At 40.5% G+C, this 26,782-nt stretch overlaps 1 long non-coding RNA gene across 1 annotated transcript in view; it reads right to left on the minus strand.

Moving 5' to 3' along the window:
- Nucleotides 1-4,163: 4,163 nt before the first annotated feature.
- The window catches only part of LOC118015016, a 49,330-nt gene continuing 26,711 nt past the window's right edge, over nt 4,164-26,782 (minus strand). The window contains exons 2-3 of the long non-coding RNA XR_004680498.1: nt 15,755-15,806; nt 4,164-5,455 (exon numbers count right to left, since the gene is read on the minus strand). This is a non-coding gene — a long non-coding RNA (uncharacterized LOC118015016). The remainder of the gene's footprint in view (nt 5,456-15,754; nt 15,807-26,782) is intronic.

Below are 26,782 nucleotides of genomic sequence, written 5' to 3' on the forward strand. Positions count from 1 at the left end.
GTGTCATAGCTCAGATGTATGTGAGTTTAAAAGACATTGTCCCTATTCAGTTGCAGTCTATGATCTGTGTCTTTGGGATGATGTCACACATTTCCTAGAGTATGTTTTGTGCCCAAACACCCTTCATGCTAGCTCTGGTCCTGGCTGGCAGAGCTGTTCCCTCAGTTCAAAGACTAGATTCTAGTAACTGGATTGATATCATGTTACCATATATTTCTCCTTCTAGTTTATCCTCTCTGGATTTTAATAACTTGAGCAACTAAACCTCCTTAAGTGCCTCCCAAAGAAAGCACATGATTAATATGACTTCATTTCAAATGCTCAAACTAAACGAAGGCTACATGGTGAAACCATGTACAGTAAGGATGAAATCCTCTCTGCGCATCGACTGCTCCTGCCCACCAGACCTCCATCCCAGCATTCCCACACATGCCCATCCCAGCTCCAGCACCATTCAGCCCAGTATTACAGGAAGATTGCTGTCTTGCTTCCAGATTCTCTAAAACAGCAAAATATAATCAAATATTCACATACAACTAATTATGATAGTTCTGCTTTGATATAGTCATGCATATTTTCTTCTAGGAACAAAATGTTATGTTGATCCTTTTTTATGTATGGTTCTTGAGGTGACATCATAGTTGATATTCCTAAGTAGTTGTATGTTTGGCATCATTAATAGTACAATTTTTTTTTTACTTAAGAAATGTGTTATTTGTGTGAATACTTTGGTTATGTTAGTTGCCAAAATGCACACACAAACATACACACATGCATTTATACACATATAAAGCAGGAAGAAATATAAAATATTCAGGCAACATCTGCATCCAGACCTAGAGACACTGAGTTACCATGTGTCATGGGCAAGGAGTTGTTCCCGTCATCAGGGCAACATCAACCCAAGGGAGGAAGTGAAAAGTTGTTTTTTTTTTAATTCTAAATCTGAAAATAAACAGAGTTGACATATTACATGTAGGAAGCAGTAAAAAGATATGCCCAAGCCCTCACCTTGAGATAAATGACCTCAGGTGTAAGAAAGAAGATACCAGTACATATATCCAAAGCAGGGGAGCTGGTCCCCACCCTATCTCCCCAGGCCCAACACCACCGCCTACTGCCACTCCAAAAGGGTTTGAATATATGAGGAGAGGACAGATGGAGGAATCCAACTAAGATTAAAAGATAGAAAAAATAAGCAATGGGAAATTTTTTACTCTTTTTCAGCTCTGGCCAAACTTGGGGCTGGAAGGGTACCAGAGTTTCTCCTGTAATGTTTAGGATATCGGGGGGGGGGGGGGGGAATGAGAGAGAGAGAGAGCTGCTAATACTTTTTCTAGGGAGAGTGGCAGTCTATGCAAACCTATCCAGCCCCAGTGAAACTCAAAGGAAACAAGAGTGTGGTAGCATATGCACACAGACTTGAGAAGTGGCCCACCACCATCATCAGCCAGAAACCAGGCATGGAGAAACGACAGGTATCTCATGGGCCCAAAGTGAAGACAAGCCAATGAGTGGTTCTAAGAGCCTGTCTGCGAAGGGACCCCTAGCGGGGGAAGGAAGAGGAGGCAAATGCAGCCACCCGGAGGGTGAAAAGGGGACAGTTGCTTCTCTGTGTGATTCCTCAAGGTGTTAGACATAGCAGGAGGATAGACGACAGGCACATCAACAGAGCAGAAAATGGATGTGACTTCTCTCTGCCTTCAACATCACAAGAGCAACTACCCCTCAACTCGGTGTAACTTAGAAGTTAGAGCAGAAGAGAAACAGGAAGAAACTTTGCATGGGGAAACCAGTCTTGATACAGTTGAATGCTGAACTAGACTATGTCCATTTTATAGATCTTGACCAAGAACCTAGTGCACCAGATAGCTTTAATCTGAAAAGAAAAAAAAAAATCTGAAGACTCAAAGGCAGAAATTAAAGTCAGTCAAGAAGAAGCTTGTGGGCAAAGATGTTAACTTAGAGCTTCCAGAGCTTCAGCTGTAAATAAAAATGATTAAATAAAACATTCATAGTAAAAATAAGTAAGTAAATAAATAAATAAAGTCAAGAAATAAAGCTACTCTTTGGAACAACAATGCTATGACCATACAGTTAATATCAATTACATGTATCACACACGACAGGATAACAGTAGTTTCCTAGACAGACAAGTTTTGACCTGACTACTCTGGAGGTGAGTGAATGAGATGTAAGCATGATGTTCAAAAGGACCATCTGACAGAGAATATAGGCACTATCTAATGATGGAGTTTGGTTTGCCAAGAAGACCCCGAAGGTATGAGACGGAGCCAGGTAATTCAAGGGTTGAGGGGTCGGTCTGTTAAAAAGCAAGCCCTCCTTATGCCATAGCAACTTAAAAGTGCGACGATTAAAAGTTAATTTTTTTTATTCTAAATCTGAGAACAAGTGGTTGATTCATGGCTGTAAGACACCTTCCTCTCAGCTGAATCCTGGTCCCTCCAAAAGATCTACCTGAATTGTTAGCAAAAGTCCCACTTGAGAGAATTACAGTGATCTAATCTGGCTGCAGCCAAAGGAGGCGACTTTGCTTCCAGATCCACTGGAGCCAACCAGGATTTCTTTCGTTCTATATTTTGAAAATGATAACATGTATATTAACCATATTTAAACTATTCTTTTCAAAGCTAACAACAACAAAAAAGCTGTAATCTTCCCCCTCCCCCCATTTCCAGCTCCTCATGAGAAAGGGAGAGAAAGAAACCAAAATCAAAGACGATTTTGTTAAAATCTGTGAAACTCCAGCTTCGGCTAGTTGTTTTTACTGCCAAAAATCAAATAACTGTCCCCTCCCACCTCTTTACCTCCTCCTGTTCTGGCTTCTGTCCATTGGAAAGCATCCGGGATTCACACTTCAGCACTAACAGGGTGCGGAGGGAAAGGGGGAAGAATGCTGCCTGGCTGGAGTCAGAACCAAAACATTCATAAGTGCGGGCATGATCTGCAAGCCAAAGTGCTACTTCTCAGGAATGGCTCCTAAGGGTGGTGCGGAAACAGCAAACAATAAAGCAGCAGATACGAGCCAGGCAGCAGGTGGGACAGGTGCGGAGAGATGGGCACCCAATGTCAAGGTAAAATCGGTCACTCGGATATTCTTTAAAGAAAGCTAACACACTGCCTGGAAAGGCCCGTGCAGCTCTCCAAGTGAGAAATACTCCTGGATTGTTATTATTTATCTGGAGCCCCAGGTGCATACTGAGCTCTGTAATAGGTACCATGTGCCAAAACAAAGAGCAGAGCCCTTGCCCTGAAGAGTCTGCCGTCTAAAGGCACATTTGGGTACAGTTAGACTCCATGAATCGGCAAAGCAGAAAATAAACATAGCGCAGACAGACACTGAGGAATAGATCTTTGCTGAATGTGTCAGAGCTTTCGGAAACAGGAGGGCTTTTAAGAGAGTTGTGGTTTTCATTGCATGTTGTATTGGATTTAAAAAAGAAGGGGAAAAAAAGAAGAAGAATCTGCTGTTAGTAAGGATTCAAAAAGATCTTGACAGGCCAGAGCAAGAGGCTAAATATAAAAAGATGACTTTAATAAGATCTACAATGTAATGATCTACATTGAGGTACAAAATAAAAGGAACCTTCAGGAGCCTACTGCAAGTTCATGCTGCGTACACCGTGTTGTGGCTGAACTCCCCAAACAGTAAGTTGATCTCAGGGTGAATCGATAAAAGGACTCTCTCTAGCTCCAGAATCAGAAAGGTGATGGTTTGGCTCAGGGCAGCCTCTGAGCAGGGCTGACTCAGACTTTACATCCCAGAGCAGGTGACTGAGACTCTGTGTGACACGGTGCTTAGGAGACCAGGCTCTGAACTCACATTAACAGATGAGAGATCAGCTCTCTACCTGACACTAATTTAGGCAAGTTCATTTGCTTCTCCATAACAGTTTCCTCATCTGTTAAAAAAGAAAACGGAGGGGCGCCTGGGTGGTTCAGTCGTTAAGTGTCTGCCTTCGGCTGGCTCAGGTCATGATCCCAGGGTCCTGGGATCGAGCCGCATTGGGCTCCTTGCTCAGCGGGAAGCCTGCTTCTCCCTCTCCCACTCCCCCTGCCTGTGTTCCCTCTCTCGCTGTGTCTCTCTCTGTCAAATAAATAAATAAAATCTTAAAAAAAAAAGGGGGAAGGGAGCGAGGGAAGGAAAGAAACAACAGAAAAGAAAAAATGCTAAGAACACCTCATTTTATGAGAAAATCTTTATAGTCTCAGCAACAGTCTGGCAGAGTGACCTATTATTTCAGCGGCGCCTGCAACACCCACCGCAGCCTCTCCTTCCCCTCCACTGAAGGCCCACTTGTTTAACTGTGTCTCCCAGACCTGTTCCTGAGCTGTGGTTCTAATAACCCACGTCCCTCGCCTGATGCAGTAAAGGCATGACACTCCATGCAATACCCCCTCCCCCAGTCTTCTTCTTAAATTTTAGCTGGGTAAAAATTCTCCCATATTTCCATTTCTGCAGGGTGAAAAATAACAGAAGCAGGACTTAGGTTTCACAATTTACATCACTGATTCCCTGTGCTATCACGGTTCATGATTAATTAGCTTCCTACAGTTTCAAACCCATTTCTTTCTCTGTGACTTTGAGACAGTGGAGGTGGGTACACTGCAGTGTAAGTGGGAAATTTCTGATGTGGGAAGCCTTGTGTCCCACCACTCTGGCCTTTGCCTGGGATGTACGTCTTGCCTTGTTCTCACAAGAGCCTCTTTTCTTCCTTCTGGGACCTGAACCACCGCCGTTTATTGGCAGGATCTCCTGGAAGTTGCCCTATCCCTCTCCTCCCTCCACCTAGTAACATATTTTCCTCCTCTGTTGGGATCCCTCTTGCCCTACTGTCTGCCAGGCCAGGGGCCTGTGATGTATGCTCTCCCATAGGCATGGTGCTTCCCTGCAAACAGCCTCCAGTGGGGCCATTCCTGCCAGGACTCCAGGCCAGCCCTGATCTGCCATCAGTAGTCTACTCCACCAAATCCCAAATTGCCCAACCTCATCCAATCAATGTCCCAAAGCCCCCACCTCCCTCCCCCTGGACACTTGTCTGACTGAAGGAGGGAAAGTGCCTGGCAAAACATCATCCCACTCTCCTCTCAAACCTTTAGTCACACCATTACCTCCGACACCTGCCCATTTACTGCCAATGGCTAGCACAATGAGGGGAATACCGTACCAATAGAAGTTTCAACTCCAATTGCTCATGGCGCCACGTGTTGATTCCAATGTTATTGAGAGTCATTCGTGTTGGCGGGAGTGCCTATAATAACATTCTCTGATTGGTATTTGTTATTTTTCCTGGTGATTGTGCTGTTCCAGCCTGCTCAGAGTCCTAGCATCACTACGGAGTCACGCATTTCACATGCCATCTTTCTCCTTTCTCATTATTGGGTGACTTTTCACTTGGCCTTTTCTGCAGATCAGCCCCTCAGAATATGCCATCTGGAAAAATGAAGAGCGAAAACACAGCTTTAAATTAAAGAGAGAAAAAAGTAAAGGGAGAGAAAGAGACTCTTCATCACCCTGAATTAGACCCAATTTTCCCACTCTGTCACCACCCTCACAGGAGCTGGCACGGTCTTCAGAAGCTGTCCCCATTTCTTCTAACTATGGCAGAGAGGGGGGCAGAGAGAGAGAGAGAAAGAGAGAGAGAGTCATCCAGTGCATTAGATAGATTTGGCTAGATTGATGTCATTGCTCATTAAGAAAACAGGCAATCTGCTTCTCGTTCTCATTGGAGAAAATAAATCTGCACAGAGCCCAGCCAAATAATGTGTAGCAAATGATCAATGTTATCTGAGGGAGAAGATGATTGATCCTTTATTTCTTACACCCTCTCATGCATAATGCATAAAATTCAGGATGTCCTCAGCTTGCCTCAGGACCTAGCAGTGATGTACCGCATTACCATGCAGAACACTCGTTCTGAATTTCTACTGACAGTCTCCATATCCCTGAGCAAGTGGGAGCCAGGAATGCTTCAGAATTCAAGAGTCCCTGATAGTGGCATGATGGATTTTTGAATCCCTTCCAGGCTTTATTACAAACACATGCATGACTCAGGGAAAGTCTCAAAGAATCTCAGGTCTCAATGGCCTCTAATACAAAACAGAATTGGTAATGCTGGCTTCTTTCAGAATATCAAAGATTAGAAAAATAGAAATTTTCTAAAGAACCAAAAATGAGGTAGATGGCTGAAGAGGAAAACTGTTTCTTTTTCATTAGAATGGTTAGGTTTCGGAGATAAAGGTAATCAGTGGTGATTTGGGAGAGAGCTGGCTTCTCAGATGTTGTATCTTAGGTTGAGGCTTATTTTGTTGCTCCTTCTCCATACACATGAAATGATGACAGTGATGATGAGGATGACAATAATGGCAGCTAACATGTTTAAACACTTATTTGCAAGGCTTTGAATTACGCATGGTCCATGTGTTATCTCATATAATGTAAATTTAGGCTTGGAGAACTTAATTAACTTGCCCAAAGGCCACAGCTAATAACCAATGAATTCCAGAGCCAATTCCACTGATCCACACATAAAATGCTACTATGGTGGGGGTTGGGGTCAAAACAGAGGAATCAGAGTATCAAAGGGTAACTGACAAGCTTTAAAAACTAGGCTGGTGAGAGACTTTGTAAAGCAGTAAGAATTGAAAAGAACGGAGGAGTTTTAGCCCTTACTATGAACTAGTCATCATACTTGATTCTTTACATAAATTTCAATATCAACAATGATTAAAATAACCCATTGGGGAGGCAACATCAAGCCCGTGCTGGCTATGAAACGATTGTTTCTCCATCTGGCACCAGCCTTCTCTGCTCCACTCTGCTCCGTGGGGCTGGGTGGGCCTGGGACTCTGCAGACCACAGACAGAGCCTGCTGCTCCCTGTTAGGCTCTGTCACTAGGGGGCGTCAGAGAGACCGCAAGCCGGCCGGAGGAAGGATTCGCGCCTTCCTGCTTTATTCCCTGTTCTTGTCTGCTTCACCCCAGCAACACCACCTCCCAGCTCTGGCCGCAGCAGCTCATTCCCGCTCACAGTAGCAGTTTTCACTCCAGTAGCAACAGTGAGGAAAGTGTACAGGTTTTCTAAAACTCGTAGAAGCAGCTCTTCAGTGACACCAGCCCAGCCAGCACACCCTCCTCAGAGATCTGCGTCCTGGCCCTGTGAGGTCTTTCCTCCAATCTTCTAAGTTTTAATAATTCCATCTTCTTTCTCTTGTTTCCCTAGCTGAAGGATGGTAGCTTCTTCCTGTATCACCACCGCCATGATACCTAGGTGTTCGTTTTTAACCTTTTCATTTCTCTAACACTTGGTTAACAATTCTTACTATTAAATTCTCTGTTAACATAATTCGTATGGTTCAGCCTCCTGACTGGAACCCAAATGATACAATCCTCAAGTTGTTTGCTTGCATGTAAGTTGCTTGCATGCACTACTGGGTGATTAGAGTAGTTGCAGTGGAAGCCAAACCAGGTTTGTCTGGTTCTCCAATACCCCATGATGACTCCCCACAAGGCGATGGTATCTACTTTGCCTAGGTTGAATAAAAGGACACACATGGAAAACATACCACATCATGCAAGTTAAAGCCTAATAAATACCTGGCTATTATGTAAAATGATAAGATTGCATGCATTAAAATTTTTATCAATATTTTTATTAATAATGATGACTATCCAGTACATTCCATTGCACTGAAATGCCTTGTTTAATGGGTTAGCTTGCTTCTGTGTTTGATAAAATGAGTCCCTCTTGGTGTCCAAAAAAATATCATGCAACTCTCTACTTCGTATGACCAGTGATCACACCAGGATTGATTTTAGCTCTGCTAAGAAACTTTAGGTAGAAAACAAGAAACAAGTCATAACTCCAGGATGGGAGAAGATATTTGCAAATGACATATCAGATAAAGGGCTAGTACCCAAAATCTATAAAGAACTCATCAAACTCAACACCCAAAGAACAAAGAATCCAATCAAGAAATGGGCAGAAGACATAAACAGACATTTCTCCAAAGAAGACATCCAAATGGCCAACAGACACATGAAAAAATGCTCAATATCGCTCGGCATCAGGGAAATCCAAATCAAAACCTCAATGAGATACCACCTCACACCAGTCAGAATGGCTAAAATTAACAAGTCAGGAAACGACAGATGTTGGCGGGGATGCGGAGAAAGGGGAACCCTCCTACACTGTTGGTGGGAATGCAAGCTCGTGCAGCCACTCTGGAATGCAAGGTTCCTCAAAAAGTTGAAAATAGAGCTACCCTATGATCCAGCAATTGCACTACTGGGTATTTACCCCAAAGATACAAAAGTAGGGATTCGAAGGGGTACGTGCACCCGATGTTTATAGCAGCAATGTCCACAATAGCCAACTGTGGAAAGAGCCAAGATGTCCATCAACAGATGAATGGATAAAGAAGATGTGGTATATATATACAATGGAATATTATGCAGCCATCAAAAGGAATGAGATCTTGCCATTTGCAACGACGTGGATGGAACTGGAGGGTATTATGTTGAGTGAAATAAGTCAAACAGAGAAAGACATGTATCATATGACCTCACTGATATGAGGAATTCTTAATCGCAGGAAACAAACTGAGGGTTGCTGGAGTGGGGGGTGGGGTGGGAGGGATGGGGTGACTGGGTGATAGACACTGGGGAGGGTATGTGCTCTGGTAAGCGCTGTGAATTGTGCAAGACTGTTGAATCTCAGATCTGTACCTCTGAAACAAATAATGCAATATATGTTAAGAAAAAAAAGAAGAAGAAGGTAGCGGGAGGGGAAGAATGAAGCGGGGGAAATCAGAGGGGTAGACGAACCATGAGAGACGATGGACTCTGAAAAACAAACTGAGGGTTCTAGAGGGGAGGGGGGTGGGAGGATGGGTTAGCCTGGTGGTGGGTATTGAGGAGGGCACGTTCTGCATGGAGCACTGGGTGTTATGCACGAACAATGAATCATGGAACACTTCATCTAAAACTAATGATGTAATGTATGGGGATTAACATAAGAATAAAAAAAAAATCTTAAAAAAAAAAAAACAAGTCATAACTCAAACCATCATCATTCTCATAATAAAAGAATCTCCAAAACTTCAAAAAGATCATGTCAGATTTGCCACTTGTCAGTATCTAGCAGGACTCTATGATTCAATGGCAGGTACCCCAGAGACCAAGAGACAGTAGGATCAAAGGGAGTACTATGTATGCCAAAATGGACAGATAGCTCAGACCCACTATACCAACAGGGTGATTACTGCAGCTACATATACACTGTGAGACTTGAGATGGTTGATGAATCCAAAGATGAAGAAAATTGGGAGCTCGGATTCTATACTAATCAGACGCCAAGAAGTCAGAAACTACTCCAGGAAGGGAACATTAAGTACTCACCAGAAATTCCAGGATATGATGTGGAATAAGGTCAGCTAAGTTTTGTTTTTGTTTTTGTTTTTTTTTAAGATTTTATTCATTTATTTGACAGAGAGAGACACAGCGACAGAGGGAACACAAGCAGGGGGAGTGGGGGAGGGAGAAGCAGGCTTCCCGCGGAGCAGGGAGCCCTATGTGGGGCTCGATCCCAGGACCCTGTGATCATGACCTTAGCCGAAGGCAGACGCTTAACGACTGAGCCACCCAGGCGCCCCGGTCAGCTAAGTTTATTTGGGGAAATGGGTCTAGAAATATTTATAAGTCTTCTATTAAATTAACCCAGCTCCACAGCATACATACTGAAGTGAAAGCAGAAGTTCTTATGGCACTTGAGATATAAATACACACACACATTTTATATATAATGGAAGGGACTATCTTTTCTTATTGTATTCATGCAAAGGCCATATTGCAGTGAGCCCATCTAAAACACATGACAAACACACTCACATTTCTAGGAAATCCTAACAGAGTCCAAGGGACAAAATGAATAATTTGACCAACCTGGTGGCCAGAACTACAGTGAAAGGTAGAGTGGTGCACTCCCTATAAAGAAAAATTGTCACCTTCCTCCAATGTAATGCTTCATTCTAAACAAGTGCCCTTGGCAGCACCTCCCACAACATCATACATCCAGGGAATACCTAATAAATACTAGTTGCCTCTGATAACGCAGACAGAACACAAAGGCATTATAATGAATAGTGAGTGATAAAAATATATATAGGTAATGACTCAGTAGTGGTTGTGTCTTTCAACAGCAGTTTGGAACAATAAAGCCCACTGTTATATTATAGATAGATAACATTAGATGTGAAAACTGCTAACTCCCTTGTCTGGTGTCACCCAAGGAAAATGGAACTAAGATGAAAGCAGAAGCTTCCTTTTAGTAGCATGAAAGAAGTCGCCGCTCATTTGGGGGCCATAATCAAGAATCTACACCCTCTGAATTTGAAGGCAAGGTCAGGAAACAAGCACCCATTGAAACAGAAGGTGGGAAAAGTCAGCGTACAAGGGTTAGCATATTCAGTGGTCCTAAGAGTTGGGGTGTAAATGTGTTGTTGCACGGACTTAGGAATCTGCCAAGCCCACCATTCTAAAGGCTAGAATGTAGGGAACGAAGGTTATAACTTAATCAACTGTATTTGATAACAAGTACAAAGGAGAGCTATAGCAACAGAAGAGAGGTGTGTGTGTAATCAAGGAAAATAGGCAAAGAATGTGAATTTGTCTGTATTTATCCAGTAGTGAACAGGAGATAGACATCGCATTAAAAAGTAACTATTCCTGTTCTAGAAGAGTTACTCTATATGGGGGTGCAGAAATAATTTATCCAGCTTTGAGAGGCTGGCATAAGGAATAGCTGCTGGGTAAAGGAACAGAAAAGAGTATAACAAGTTAATATAAGTCACATTAAGTCATTTTAGTGTCATACGTGGTATCAAAGGCAGGCCTTCCAAACAGTGGAAATCCACATTCATAAACAATTTAAGAGACTCAGACTCCATGAGCAAGAAGGCACCAGATAAGCTGCCACTGCATCTGGGCACCTGCAATAGGCACCACCCCTCTGATTTGGGAAACTTGAACATCATAATGATTGGTAGACAAAAAAATGAGGAGAGGGATTGTACCATGTTTATAAAAGCAGCCAGCAGAATGCAGATCTCCATGGTTTCTGGACAGGGCACATGATCTGAGAGCATTAGACATGTGCGTCTTCTCAGATCAGATAACCTGAAACCATGTATTTGCTGGGTGTGACTCCAGATCTGAACTGACTCTAGATCAACTGGACCACAAAGCTGAGAACAATTCCTGGACATTGATGACCAAATCAAGTCACTGCCACCCTGAAATATGTCTTGAGCTGCAGCTGCCCTACACACATCTCTGTTCCCGCCACAGCAGCCCTGAGTCTGCCACCTAACAGAGGGGAGGTTTGGAATGTGCGTGTTCACCTTACGGTGTGTCATCAAGTTATCTCCCTTTTCATGTTTATCCTTAATCTTTCCAGTCAAGTCATGAGCAAAACCATGAGAAGGACCATGTCCTAAATGTCTATTATGGGGTGCCTGGGTGGCTCAGTCGTTAAGTGTCTGCCTTCGGCTCAGGTCATGATCTCAGGGTCCTGGGATCCAGCTCCACATTGTGCTCCCTGCTCCATGGGAAGCCAGCTTCTCCCTCACCCACTCCCCCTGCTTGTGTTCCCTCTTTCACTGTCTCTCTCTCTCTCTCTCTCTCTCTCTGTCAAATAAATAAAATCTTTTAAAAATAAAAATAAATAAAAAATTAAAAAATTAATGTCTATTATGAACTAAGTTATTGGTGAACATACTATATTCCAAGCTCCGCACAGAGAGCTTTACACAGATTACTTCACTTGTCACAACAACTCTGTGAGGTATATTTTCTTCATTCAACACAGGAAGAAATCAACGCATGAAAGAGGTGGGCAATTTGCCTGTGATTACACATGCAGTAAGTAACAGGGTTGGACTCAAGTCCAGGCATACATTCATAACTGCTATGGGAAGATGGTGGTGTGCAATGGCTAAGTAGACAAAAGGATATGCCCTCCAGTTGTCCACTACATTATGTCAGAGTTTTTGAAAGGGTATGACACTGGCATAAGAGTAGATGGAGTAATAGAAGAGTAAATTCAGAAACAGACCCAGTATGTATCAGAATTTATAATCTGATAAAGAAAGCATCTCAAAACAATAATGAAATGATGGAAAATTCAATATGTGATGATGGAGAATGTAGTTAACCATTTAAGGAGAAAGGGTTAAGTTCCTAACCAGTGCTGTATACTGGAATGTAAGAAACATTCCATATAGACTAAAGATTCAAATAAGAACAAATAAATCATAAAAGTACTAGAAGAAAATATCAGTGAAATTTACATAATCTTGGGCTGGGAATTACAGCAAAGATAGAAATCATAAAGGGAAGAGATGAACAGATTTTATTACATACCATTTTTAAAGTTTCTCTTTGACCCAAAAAACCATTAACAAGGTTTTTAGAAAGTCAGTTGACAAACTGGGGACTTATGGGAAAGAATTCATGACAAAATAATTAATATGCTTAATACATAATGAACTTAAAAATCAATAAGGAAAATATAAACAGCCAAATAGGATAAAAAATGAACAAAAGTTATGAAAAGGCAGATGGTAAAACATAGAATACAAGTGGTTACAAGCATATAAAAAATGCTCTATCTTATTAGTTAGAAAATAAATGCAAATCAGGACAACAAACTGATAATATTTTTAATTTAACAGATTAATATAGATTTTTTTAAACACAAAACCTAATGTTGGCAAGTGTTTGAGAAAACACAGGAATTCTCATACACTATTGGCAGGAACATAAATTGGTTTAACATCTTTAGGTGACAGTTTGGCTGTAGCTATCAATTTCTTTTTTCCAGAAATTCTATTTTCTAACATAATTTGTCAAATGTGTAAAAAAAAAATTGCAAAAGTATTTATCATAGAGTTTGTTATAATTGCAGAATGGTGGGAAAAAACTAAATGTCCATCTATAAGGAATCAGCTTAATAACTAAAGATAAATCTATACAATTGATTACAATGTGGCTATTAAAAATTATAACCCGAGGCTTAATGTACTGACATGAAACAATGACCATGATATTATCAAGTGAAAGTAGCAGATTATTAAACAATATGAATGTGATGACTCATGTGATTATTATTTTAAAAAATCAAAATGTATGTGGGGGGGTGGTGTACACACGCGTAAGAAACAGGACAGGAAAGCCTACACCAAGATGTTAACAATAATTACCACTGGTTACTGGGGTTACGATTCAAAGATATTTTATTTCTCTTTTATTTTTTTCAATTCTTTCTTTTTTTGGTAAAAAAATTTTTATATTGTATTTAAAAGATAGACAAAAGGTGACAATACTTTAAAAAATGAAACTTATCTTCTACAATTCTTTTTGTTAGAGCCCTTATCACACTCATATGTGATCCATTGGCTCACCAAAGCGCGAGGAGTGTTTAATCACTAGAAGGGTCAAGCCCTGCACTTGGATGGCTGGGGAACCTGTGTCAACTGAACAAGAGTAGAATCAGACCTCTATGGATCAGTTGATTGTTAGCAGAAGTTCTGGGATGCTGTCCTGAGAGATCACTTGAGTGAACTCCCTCTTGTTCTCTGCTCATGAAATCTCTGTAATGAGTAAGGCATTTGACTCATCCTCTCATACTTTCCATTTGTTTCCGAGGTGTTGATTGGCAGGTGGATTAGCACTGAGAATTGAATTGTTCAAGAAAAGTCAAATACTGAACTCTTAGGACAATTCTTATGCCACAAGTGTCTTAAATTTGGAAGACAAAGGAAAAGTTAAACCATTTCGTGACCCTCATATCTGTCACCCGCCACCCTCCCTGTGTCCCCTTACACACATCAAGATACATCCACAGACATCATTATTCTCGCCTCTCGGAGGACTCAGCCAGAAAAGCTGGAGCTGTCAAAGAGAATCCTCTTTGGGGTGTAACATGTGTCCCTACTTGAGCAATTACAGCCTTGTGTTCATCCAGGCTGGACAGGCTGACCTGTCTCTTAAGTTCTTCATTAAACAACATCTGTACCTCACCCTCTTATTGTGGTGAGGTAAGAAGGAGATTCTCACACAGCCTGATAACAGCTGTTTTATCATTCCTTCTACAATCTTTGAGAACGCCAAGGAAAAACTCCCAACTGTGAAGCAAGGATGATTGGAAACACCCTGAACACCAGATTAAAAGCAAGAAAATTGCACCAAACCTCAGAGAGATTTTTTTTTTTCTATGCTTCACACGGAGGCCCCCCACCATCACTGACTTCTGGATTAAACTGTTAAAGTTTAATGAATTATTACCATGTTTCTGTGGAAAACTATAATCTAGGACTTTGTTTTTAACTAAAAGCTCCATGTATCAGCTGGCAATTTTCCACCAATGCTGATTTTTAAAAAAGAGTATGTTTCTCACATAGAAACACCCTCCCCCCACCCTAATCATTGCATTCTCCGGGCATATTTCACTCCGATTCCAGACAAGTAATATTACAATTCATCCTCATCTCAGCAATTGTTACATCAAAAAGAAAAGACAGAGGTGTAGCTAAATGAGTTGCACGGAGAAAGCCAGGTGGATAATAAGAGACAGCTTTCATTTGCACATTTATATAGCTCAGGAATCTACTACAGGGGTATAAGAAACAAAATCTGAAAAATTATTTACCCATATTTTTTCATTTGTTAGAAAACTTCCATTAAAAACAGGTAAGGCATAGATAAGGTGACTCTCACAGAAGCCTAGATGGTGAATTATTCATTCTAGCAGGGCCATTCCAGGTCACAAGACAGGAGACTTCTTATAATCTTAGACATAATAGAGATCGAAGATGACAGAGCTCTGTTAAATCAACTCATACTGCATTCAATTCTTCAGAACGCAGCACTGATAAGACATTGGTAGACCCGGGAGAGAAACATCTGAGACGAATTGTCAGGTATCAGAGAAAAGCAGGTCAGAATGTGGGCCTGTTTTTTAAAGCGATTTCTCCAGAAGACCAGACAAAAGGAAAATATTGTGGAAGAGTCCTTCACTTCCCCTGATCCCATGCCACCAGCATTAAAATGACTGTAATAATAGACCAGTCAGCATATTTTTTAAGGTGAAGGAGAATGAAAAAAATCAAGTCCATGACTGGTTTTTCAGAACATTTTAAATGATCATAAAAATATTATATATGCCTAGAGGCAATTTTTTAAAATACAGAAAAGCAAAATAAAGAAATGATCTCTCCTCTTACCATTCAGAAAGAAAAACAATCATTAAGACTTGGTAAAAATGTTGTCGGTCTATTTTATGTGGAAGATGCGTATTAGACAGTAATGCTAATCTAAAGCATATATATTTTTCCCCAAAATTGGATATATATATATTTCTTCTCAAAACTGGATTTATATTATAAACAGGGTTTGTAACCTGCTTTTTTTTAACTCAACATTCTTAAGTATTTTAATTACAATGTCACAGTGTTTTAAATTTATCATCACTATCAATAATGGTTTCAGGCACCAATATGCATATTACATAAAGGTTTAAAAAATAAATAAATAAAACCTTGATATAGGATCAAGCAATTTCCCAACACATGACATGTATACCCAATCCTATTTTTGCAATATCCACTGGGGGATCATTAATCCTCTGGAAAAAGAAGACAAGTTACATAATCTCTGTAAATTTCAGTTTCCTTACCTGCAAAATGCCATCACATTGTTGCAGGCTGCGTTTCCCACATAACTCAGTCCTGGAATTAGTTACATAAGCAAAAATATCCGTTAAAAGGGGGAGTCCTAAAGTGATACAAACATACCTTACATATTTTACAGTAACTTAAAATATACAAATGAAAATTCATCAAGCTTATGAAATAGTGCGAAGCCTTTTTTTTCTTGCATAAACCACACCCATAATGTATCTATAATTTCCAGTTGTACTTTCTTTAACAAGAAACAGAACACGCAGACACTTGTAAAACAGTCTAAGGGCAAAATCCTTCTAGATTTTCCTCCACACTAAATTGAACTGCAACTTGTTTAGTGAGTTCCTTAAGACTTTCGAAACATGCAACTTAAGTTTTCATAAAAACAGTATCTTTCTTTCCCACCTATATATGACCACTTTACATAATATTTAATCAATTTACATAATTTCAACAACAAACACATCTGGAAAACGGGCTTGGGAACAAGCTCCATTGATCCTTCTGAGCACATCCCTCCACTGGAAACAGCTGAAGGACTCAGTGCACTGAACGAATAATCCACTGGCTTCGAGCATCCAGTGTGTTGTGAAGACCAGTCGACATGTGGTAGAGGGAATATTGGAAACACAGTGCAAGAGTAAGTAGAAAGGACTTAATTGTCTATAAGACACAGGATTAACAGAGCAGACACGGACAATCAGTAGATGAAGTGTCGACAATGTAAATAAATAAGAACAGTATGGTAAATGCAGTCAAAATCCCTGAGAGCAAGAGTTGTTGCTGATTCCTCTTAGAGATAATGGGCACTGAAAAGACTGCAGAGGAATAGAAGTTAGAGGAGTCCTAGGACCAGGGTTGTAAATGATAAGGAATGTCCTCAAAGAAACATTGCTGAAGGTTTCGTGCAAAGTGCCTATGAGGTAACAGAAGAAAGAATGAGAAAAGAAAAGTTTCCTTACATGACAATTTGGAGCAAATAATTGGGTCACCGACCATATGTGGGTCATGTCAAGTTGGTTCAGCCTTCTTAGGATCACGGTTCCCTTTGATAACCTGTGATAAAGCTACAGACCTCAAAATAGTTTTGTAGTGCTTAATAAAACTACAAGCACTTATCACGTGACCCAGCAATTGCACTGTTGGGCACTTTTCCCAAAGAAATAAAGACTTGGGGGTGCCTGGGCGGCTCAGTCAGTTAAGCGTCTGCCTTCGGCTCAGGTCATGATCTCAGGGTCCTGGGATCGAGCCCCGCATCGGGCTCCCTGCTCAGCGGGGAGTCTGTTTCTCCCTCTGCCTCTGCCCCCCGCTCTCTCTCTCACTCACTCTCTCTAATAAATAAATAAAATCTTTTTAAAAATGAAGACTTTTCCACACAAAAACCGGTACACTAGTGTCCATAGCAGTTTTATTCACAACAGCCAAAAACCATGAACAACTTAAATGGTTTTCAGTGCGCACATGGAGAAACCAGCTGTGGCACCCACCTCCTGTACCACATATTGCTTAGCAATAAATGGAAGTGAACCACAGATAAACTCAACAACTTGGGTAAATCTCCAGGGACTTATGCGGAGTGGAAAAAAAAAAAAAAAAAAGCAAATTTCAAAAGACTCCAAATTGTATGACTCCCTTTATATAACATTCTTGAAATAACAAAATTATGGAGCTAAACAACAGATAAGTGGTTGCCAGGGATTAGGGATAGCAGACAGAGAGGTGGATGCGGCTATCAAAGGAGTAGCAGGAGAGGTCCTTGTGATTGCAGACAGTTCCGCACCTTGATTGTAGTCGTGGTTACATGCATAGTACATAAGACAACTGCATAGAACCACACACACAGGGACAGGTAAAACTGGAAAAATGTTAATAAATTCTGTAGACCTCAACATCAGCTTCCCGGTTTGGTACTGTACTATAGTTATGCGATATATTACCAGTGGTCCTGAAACACCGGACCTCTCTATACATGTTCTTCAACTTCATGTGAATTTGTAATTATATCAAAATAAAGGTTTTCAAAAAGGCTGGTCTATATGTACTTGTATGGAAATATAACTTTGTATTATTAAAGTCAGTCGTCAAATAGAACCATGGTATGATCCTCTTATGAGATTAAGAGATTGAAGATGTAAAGAGAGAAAAGTGAAGAAAAAACAAATTCTAACTTATTATTTGATATGCTTCTGTGCTGGCTGAATTTTTTTACTTGATATTCTATACAGTTTGAATTTTTCACAGTATGAACATATTACTTTATCATTTAAAAGGCAAAGCAGAATAATATAAATTATTCTTTTAAATCTATGGACCTCGGGCGCCTGGGTGGCTCAGTTGGTTAAGCAACTGCCTTCGGCTCAGGTCATGATCCTGGAGTCCCGGGATCGAGTCCCGCGTCGGGCTCCCTGCTCGGCAGGGAGTCTGCTTCTCCCTCTGACCCTCCTCCCTCTCATGTTCTCTGTCTCTCATTCTCTCTCTCTCAAATAAAAAATAAAAAAAAAAAATCTATGGACCTCTTCCCCCAAAAAATTCATATACAATTATGTACACAATTTTAGCAATCTCCTAGACCCTGAAGTCCATCCATGGATCTCCTAAAGGGTATGTGTGCCCCTGACTAAGCACCCCTGCTTTAAAAAAATTGACACCTTCAGACGTGGAGAGAAGTAGGATCAAGGGACCTATTAAATATATTCTGTAATCACCCTGGGCTCCATTTGCTATGATACCCAGCCACCCTCAAGTGGGTAATAAAGATTCATTTCTTTGTTTCTTTGGAAGTGACTACATGTGGAACTCTGTATTGCAACTTTAGGAACCACACCAAGGGTGATCATAACAAACATGAAGGAATAAATTAACATACAAATAACTTATTACTAAGAGTACTTAGAACAACATGAGGAAATAGAATGGTTCTTTGAGCATTTGTTTACCAGCCATATTCCAGGCAATATGCTAGACACTGGAAATAAGGCAGTGAGAAAAACAGGCTATTTTTCCACCTAGAAACTACCGGGTGCCTAGAGGCATGGGAATGTTCTTGGCCTGCTTAATGCAAGACATCCCATCTTGTTGAAAATCTTCAATATATAAACAACATGTATAGGAGCGCCTGGGTGGCTCAGATGGTTAAGCGCCTGCCTTCAGCTCAGGTCATGATCCCAGGGTCCTGGGATCGAGCCCCACATCAGGTTCCTGGCTCAGCGAGGAGCCTGCTTCTCCCTCTCCCTCTGCCTCTCCCCCTGCTCATGCTCTCTCTCTCTCTATCTCTGTGTCTCAAATGAATAAATAAAATCTTTAAAAAAAAATATGTATAATTGATACACAAGGATTATGGAACCAGAGTGGAAATGTTTTATATCAGCCCCTAAAAGAAATATAACACATAAATATATAAAGAAATATCTGATAGATAGATAGATAGATAGATAGATAGATAGATAGATAGATATCCACTATCAAATAGCTTTGCTCATCCAGAACCCTTTCAGACAACCACTGGTTTAATTTTTGACTCAAACATGGTAGAAAAGGCTAAATGATTCAATAAACTAGACAAATAATCTCTTGTTAAAAAAAAAAAAAAGGAAAGCTTGGTAGAGAACTGCAACAGTACATTAACAGGAATAGGACTAGCAGGAACACACATGAAATGTTAAAAATTTTGAAGTTGAGAAGCAGCATGGTATAGAATACATGTGGCTAATAACACAGCCTGCAGCCACACCACCTGGGTTGGAATCCCCAATCTGTCACTTACCAGCTCTATGACCAAGAGAGTTACTCCCTCTCTGTGCCTCAGCTTCTTCATCTGTAGAATGGACACATGAAAGAGCTGAAGGCTGAATGAATTCGAGTTTGAAAAATGTATTTGTCAAATAAACTTTGTAACAAACATTTATTGGACTGAAACCAAATGCTATGGGTATTCTGAGGAAAATATTCCTGGGAAAGGAGCACCAGGTGGTGCTACAGAGAGACGCTCTTCCCGACAGAATCCAGGCAAGGACAAGGCAGGAAAGTGAGAGCAGGTTTGGAAAAAGCAGTCCAGGAGAAGTACGATAAGACAGAGACTGGGGGCACCAGTCTGGCTCAGTCGGCGGAGCATGTGACTCTTGATCCCGGGGTCATGAGTTCGAGCCCCACTTTGGGTGTAGAGATGACTTAAAAATAAAATCTTTTTTAAAAAGAAGAAGAAGACAGATTGGCCTAAAGGGGCAGATCAGAGGCTCAGCAAAAAGAGACCTTGCCTGCCAACAAAGATTTGGGTTTTGCTTGATAAGTAATGCTAAACCCCTGAAGGATTTTAAACAAAGAAGAAACCTGATCAGTGCTATGCTTTAGGAAAATCAACTTGTCCCGTGGTTGATGAGTAGATGGGAAAACCAGGTACAAAACCATTGTATTATAAATGGTTGTACACCAGGAGAAGTGTAAGCGAGGCCAAAGCAGAATGATGACAGTGAAGATGAGTAAGAAACAGAACGGATAATAGCTGAGTAAAGAGACAGAGAGATTGGAAAAATGGCTGGGCCAGCAAAAGAAATCAAAAACTATGAAAATAGAACTGAGAAATTACTATGTGCCAGACATGCTAGCAATTTCACGTAAGTTTTCATAAGTAATATGCCAAACGACCAAATGAAAGTAGCCTTTTCTTTACCCATAAGAAACTGAGGCTCAGAAAAGTTATTTGCCTAGAATCATGAGGCCAGTGAGAAGCAGAATCAAGATCTGAACCCAAAGCTTCCGGATCCCAGACCAGATTCCATGCTCTCTCCAGGAATCCATGCTAGTGCTGGGGTTGGGTGGGGGGGGATTCCAACTCTGTTTTTGGACACACTCTTGGACCTCTAGATGAATTTTTCAACGGCCAGCTAGAAAGGCAGAGGAAGTCTGGGGGGTGGGGAGACAGGAGGGTTGGAGAATGGAATTCAGAAGCTTCACGGAGGTTCTGTAAGGATTAGTGAAGTTGCTGAAGTGAATAATCAATAACAGATCATTTATAATTATTAACTTGCATGTTCGTGTGCTGGGATGTAATCATGTTTGTCTGAAGAGCCAACACAGCAGTTTTAAAGGGATCCGCAAACAGAAGAAAGCTGCTGTTCTCTTCAGTAAGCAATATTTTAGTGGCAAAACACCCTGTGAATGGTTTGTGAGTACAAAGCAGCAAGCATGTGAATAGCTTTTTACAATGTCACGTTCTCTCCTTCCACTTGGGAAGGAAGCACAATGCTACCATAAGCAGATACTAACAGCACAGATGCTGGCGCTGATGTGAGCATAAAACGCTGTCCCGCACCAAAAAAAAAAAAAAAAAAAAAATCCCAAAGTACCATGCCTGCATAAATCTTATATTTTTATGAATCACTGCCATTATGGCAACTGCACACTGAAAATTTGTGTCTTAGGATGTGAATGGATCTTTCTTGATAGTTTAGCTTATCTCAGAGTCCTCATAATTTATACTTGTCCATGTATCATCTCCAAACAGGGCTTTGCTTCCTAGGTTGCTGAGTGGCAGCCTGCCCCCCCGCATGGCTGAAGTTTGAAAATAGAGTTTAATTGTAATCCAGAAGAGTGAAATCTTTCTGATGCCTCTGTTGCCATGTTGTAAACACCCGACCACAGATTCAACATTAATTTTTCCATTTCTTAACAACAGTAGTTTTCCAGAGCCAACAAATATATTCTACCATACAATTTTATGCTTTGTAAAAGGTGACCTATACTTTCTTTTCAAATGCAGTTTCTTTAATGAAAATATTGTAATGTCAGTCCATGCAAAGCAAATGCATATTAATATGCGTTTACATCTGTCTCATATTAATATTCATGCCTGAATCCACATCCCTACACAAAGCCAATTTTCTGACCATCTGTGTGATGGCTGGTGGATGCAATGAATAAATTTTATTTGTGAGGGGAGTGATAAATCATGTATCTTCAGTTTTTCACCCACAATCTTTCCTCTTAGGTGCAAAAATGTTTTCATCGTGGTTTGGAATATTTAAGTCAATGAAACGGATTAACCCCTTAATATTCCTACAGTTACTGACAATTTTATAAAGGCCATGAAAATGCAATCTCAACACCTCTAACCAAAAATAAGAAGGGACTATGGATTTACTCGTTTGGATTTGACTTCTCTGGTTCCTATATGAGTTCCAGTGTTTTATAATAATTTTCTATGTTGTTTAAAATGCACTGTAGCCATTTTTGAAAAGTGTCACAGACGAAGGAAAGTCCTTTGAAATAAGAGTATATTCTTGAAAGAGTCCTTACAACCATCAGGTATCTTACAAGTCATATGAAGCGTAACCATACATGATGGAAAGATTTCAAACAGAGAAAGTTTATCAGTATTTAGATAATGATCTCGGTACTTTCCATTTTACCCAAGCGAAATACCAAGATTTTAGCAGTAACAACTTGTTTGTAAATTCGGTGATCTTTTGGGGAATATTGCATCCAAATCTTAGAAACAATTACCTTTCAGGATCTGAGACATATGCAATTAATTAACCTGGCAAACATAGTCCAAAAGAAAGGATTCAATTGAAAAACAATCATATCATGGTAGAGAGAGCCTGAAAAATATTGCACACTGAAAAAAGAAGTATGATCTGGTGGACTGGATAATGAAAACTGTGTCAGTGGCTTAAGATGGTTTTCTTGCCTCTTCCTGGAATGCTTTCTATGAATTCTAGATGATTGGGCTACTAGATTGAATCCAAACCGAAAGTTTCCATTCAATTTAGTTTACCTTCTCTGAGTTAGACAGGCTTTCCTAAGGTCCCTAAGAATGTCACAAATAGCACAAACCATAACTTCCAGGTCAAAGCAGAAATAAATTGGAACTTAGTGTTCTCACTTACAGGCTGCCAAAAGTTTCTACAGCTGGAGCAACACTGAACAGAGTGACAAGGTGAAACAGGAACCCTCAAAGCTATCAATCTACTGTACATACAGCCCCAGTTAGCACATGGATATTCAAACCACAAATGGAGCCAGTTCAGAGAAATTTTGTCCCAAATAAGCAAGTTACTGACTGAGCACCTGCTCCCTGTAAGGCATTGTGCTAAGAAGGAGCCTAAGACGCCAGGCTGCCCATAGAAAGCTTACCCGCTAGCTGGTAATGGAGACAGATTCTCCCACAAGAAGATTCTCAACCACTGAGTTGACGTGTGATAAATATGAACTGGGTATGGGCACCTGGGTGGCTCAGTCGTTAAGTGTCTGCCTTCAGCTCGGGTCATGGTCCCAGGGTCCTCGGATCGAGTCCCGCACTGGGCTCCCTGCTCACAGGAAGCCTGCTTCTCCCTCTCCCTCCCCCTGCTCGTGCTCTCTCTCTCACTCATTCTCTCTCTCAAATAAAAAAAAAATCTTAAAAAAATATATGAACCAAGTATGGCAAAAGGAATTTTTAAAACAGTGAGATTTCCACAAGCCCAGGAAATAAAAGAACCTCACCAAGAGGAATTTAAAATCAGTCTCAAAGGCTGTAAGATTCAGATGGTCAGAGAAAAGGCGAAGTCATAGCAGATGGGAGAAGCTTCACAAAGGCCCACAGCAGGAAGTATTTTGTTGTAAGGAAGCAGGAGTAATGGGTGAAACTGTGAGGAGCCTGCACTGGTTACCACTTGAGAATTAATGTTCAAAACTATGGGAGTGAAGGCAAATGGTTTTGAGTGGTACACATATAGGCATCAAATAACACTGAATTAGAAAGTCAGGAAAATAATCTCCTACTAACTCTGTTAATTCTCCTAATTGCCTCAAGAAGACAATCTTGGTGGGGCACCTGGGTGGCTCAGTTGGTTAAGCGCCTGCCTGCCTTTGGCTCAGGTCATGGTCCTGGAGTCCCTGGATCGAGTCCCGCATCGGGCTCCCTGCTCAGCGGGGAGTCTGCTTCTCCCTCTAACCCTCCTCCCTCTCCTGCTCTCTCTCTCATTCTCTCTCTCAAATAAATAAATAAAATCTTTAAAAAAAAAAAAAAAAGAAGAAGACAATCTCGGTTTGGTGCCTATATATCTTTCACACCACTCCAGTATTTGCTAAATCTCTCGTTTTCACAAAGAGAGCCAGCCTCAGGCCCAAAGTCTACAGACTGGAATTTAACAACATTGTTTGCTTTCACGATGTTGGTTTTCAGTGTTACTTTATTTGATACCAAGTAGGATTTTACTGGTCTTCCATTTGCAATGGTAATATAACATTTCCTTGGGCGCCTGGGTGGCTCAGTCTTTAAGCTTCTGCCTTCGGCTCGGGTCATGGCCCCAGGGTCCTGAGATTGAGCCCCGCATCGGGCTCCCTGCTGGGCGGGAAGCCTGCTTCTCCCTCTCCCACTCCCCCTGCTTGTGTTCCCTCTCTTGCTGTGTCTCTGTCAAATAAATAAAATCTTTAAAAAATAATAATAATATATATGTATGTAACATTTCCTTTTAGGGAAAATTTATTTAAGATTTCTTAAATTAGTTGCTTTTTAAAGATAAAAAGTAGAATTAGTGAATGTGATGAACAAATGATGGAAGTTTGGAGAGGACTAATATGGCATAATAACTGGCAAGATGGAAAGATGATTTGGACTCAGGCTGGAAATGCCTCAATATAGAAGCTCATTGGATCCAATTACGGCCTTTGATTTCAGTTCCACTTGGTAATTCTCAGTATCTCTGCTTCCCTTATATACAGGCGTTGCTGAGGTCATGTTTGTAAAATTTCTTTTGGGCCTAGAATTTTTCAAAAACAAATCTAAACGTTTTCATATAAATGAGAAAGGAACATTATCTAAATGAGAGATGGAGAAAAACATAATAGGTCACCAAGCCCCACCCCTCACTGATTTAACATAAGAGATAAAAACATAAAATACTTCATCAGCCGCAAAAGGATACTGCTTTCATTAGATCGCTCAGGATTTCACACCATATACTTAAGTATGATTTAGCATAATATTGATACTTGTTTATATTTGCCACCTACCTATTTCACAGTGATGTTATAAGGATTACTGATAGAATATTTCTTAAGCCTTTTTGGCTCTTAAAAGAAAATATGCACTATAAAATCAAGGTAATAGTAATAATAGTCATCATCATAATAGCAATAACTGCTCATGCATTTTCAAACGTGGGCTCTGTGTTGATGGAAAGGGAAATTAGGCTGTAAGCTAAAAATGCATGCCTATCAGCTGGTTGGAACACAAAGACTTAGGATGCGATAATAGTGATGCTAACTACAATTTATCAAGGTCTGGAGTAGGGTGTGAGATTCCACATTTTAGCCACCCTGCGTTGCTGATGCTGCTGGTCTGAGGCCACACTCTGAGTAGCAAGGCCTTAAACCACACCACTCTTTCAGGGTCAGATCTGAAGTCTATGCCATTGACTGTCAGCGGATTTAAGGAAGCACGTCTAAACACATCTTAGCAAATCTGTCACCCATGCTGAGGTGGCCCCCATGTTTGACCCATTTTGTGCCTGGTAGTCTGTCTCCATTGTCCAGTTCACCACCTACATGAAAACTCTGTCTCTCACTGTCTTCCTCTCATTCCCAAGTCAGACATGAACTCTTTAAGAGCAGAAAAATGATCACAAGGTTTGAACAAAGATTTATGTTCAAAAATGTTGATTTCAGAACTCTTTGGAACATCAGAAAGTAGGAAAATCCTGTTTTATATAATATATTTGATAATGTGGGAGATGTTCATGATATGGCATCAAGTTAAAAAGCAGGATACAAAACTATGTGCAGTATCGTTTAAATTTAAATATAGGTAGAGAGAAATATAGAAAGTAGCATGTGTAATTAATAAATTATCATCTTGTCTTTTTTTTCTGTTGAGTAATCATTAGCAAGAGGATAGAAATGTGATCTCCCCCTCTCCTCTCACGGAAGAATAGCAAGGTCTGTGAGATTGGACACTTGTTTGCTCCAAAAAGGAGTTAACATCCATGGTATTCCAGTCGCATAGCAAGAGTGAGCAAGGTGGACCTTTGTGGAAGGGGATGACTAAAGGATGTTAGAGACTGAGGGGGAGAGAGGTTTTTTAAGACTGGGATGGGAGGAGTCAAGCCCTGGGTTTCTGCTCCCTGGCTTTCTTCAATGTGCCCTACAGGAGGGCATGGGTCCTGGAGATCTGGGGTCTCAACAGTCCCTTGTGAGCCCTGACACTCAGGAGCCTCCACCACTGAATGGTCTATGAGGGCTGAGACCACAATGGACTGAAGACCAGAAGCCCTTCCAAATTTCCCAGACTGTACAAGCCCTTGGGGTCTGTTACAACCTCAAGGTAGTCGTTAACTAGCCCAAGACCAGGTAAATTAGGGACTAAGTCTTTTTTTAATGGGATGAGAAAAAATAAATTTTAATGTGATTTTTTTCTTGCATTAAAATATAGGAAAGTACATATTGACATATACATGTACATGTACCTATGCATATAAGTGAAACACTGGAAGGAAATACTCCGAAATGTTAATGGTAGTTAACATTTGGTTGGTTTATGGAAGATTTTTTTTTTCTTCTTTACACATTTCCATATTTTTCAAAAATTCTGAAAAACACCTAAGTTGTTTTTAGAATTAGGAAAATAAAATATTAAAAACAAAGGTCATTTTTTAAAATCATGGCACATATTTTATTCACCTTTTTTATATGCAGCACATAACACAGTTCTGGTATACACAGCAGGCACTCAAATAAATGATAACTAAATTAAATAAAATAAACAAAGCACATGCCATAATGGTAAGTTAATACAATCACCCTGGTGTACAAGAAACAGTCCATGCACTTATGAAAGAAAGTAAGTTATTCTGAGATAGCTATTCTGAAAGTATCATTTTATATAAGACTATCAAAAAATTATCATGAGAGAAGGATCATATAAGCATTAAACAAAGGCAATCTGGGCTCAGGGACAGTGTCCTTGATTTGGAGACAGAGGCTTTTTTTAGGTCCCCATGTTACCCACAAAGTATTTCCCTTTGGTAAATCTCTGACCTTTCCAA

This window comes from Mirounga leonina, unplaced genomic scaffold, assembly GCF_011800145.1.
Source record: "Mirounga leonina isolate KUSES-001 unplaced genomic scaffold, KU_Mleo_1.0 Mir_165, whole genome shotgun sequence".
In the NCBI taxonomy this organism is placed as follows: domain Eukaryota; kingdom Metazoa; phylum Chordata; class Mammalia; order Carnivora; family Phocidae; genus Mirounga; species Mirounga leonina.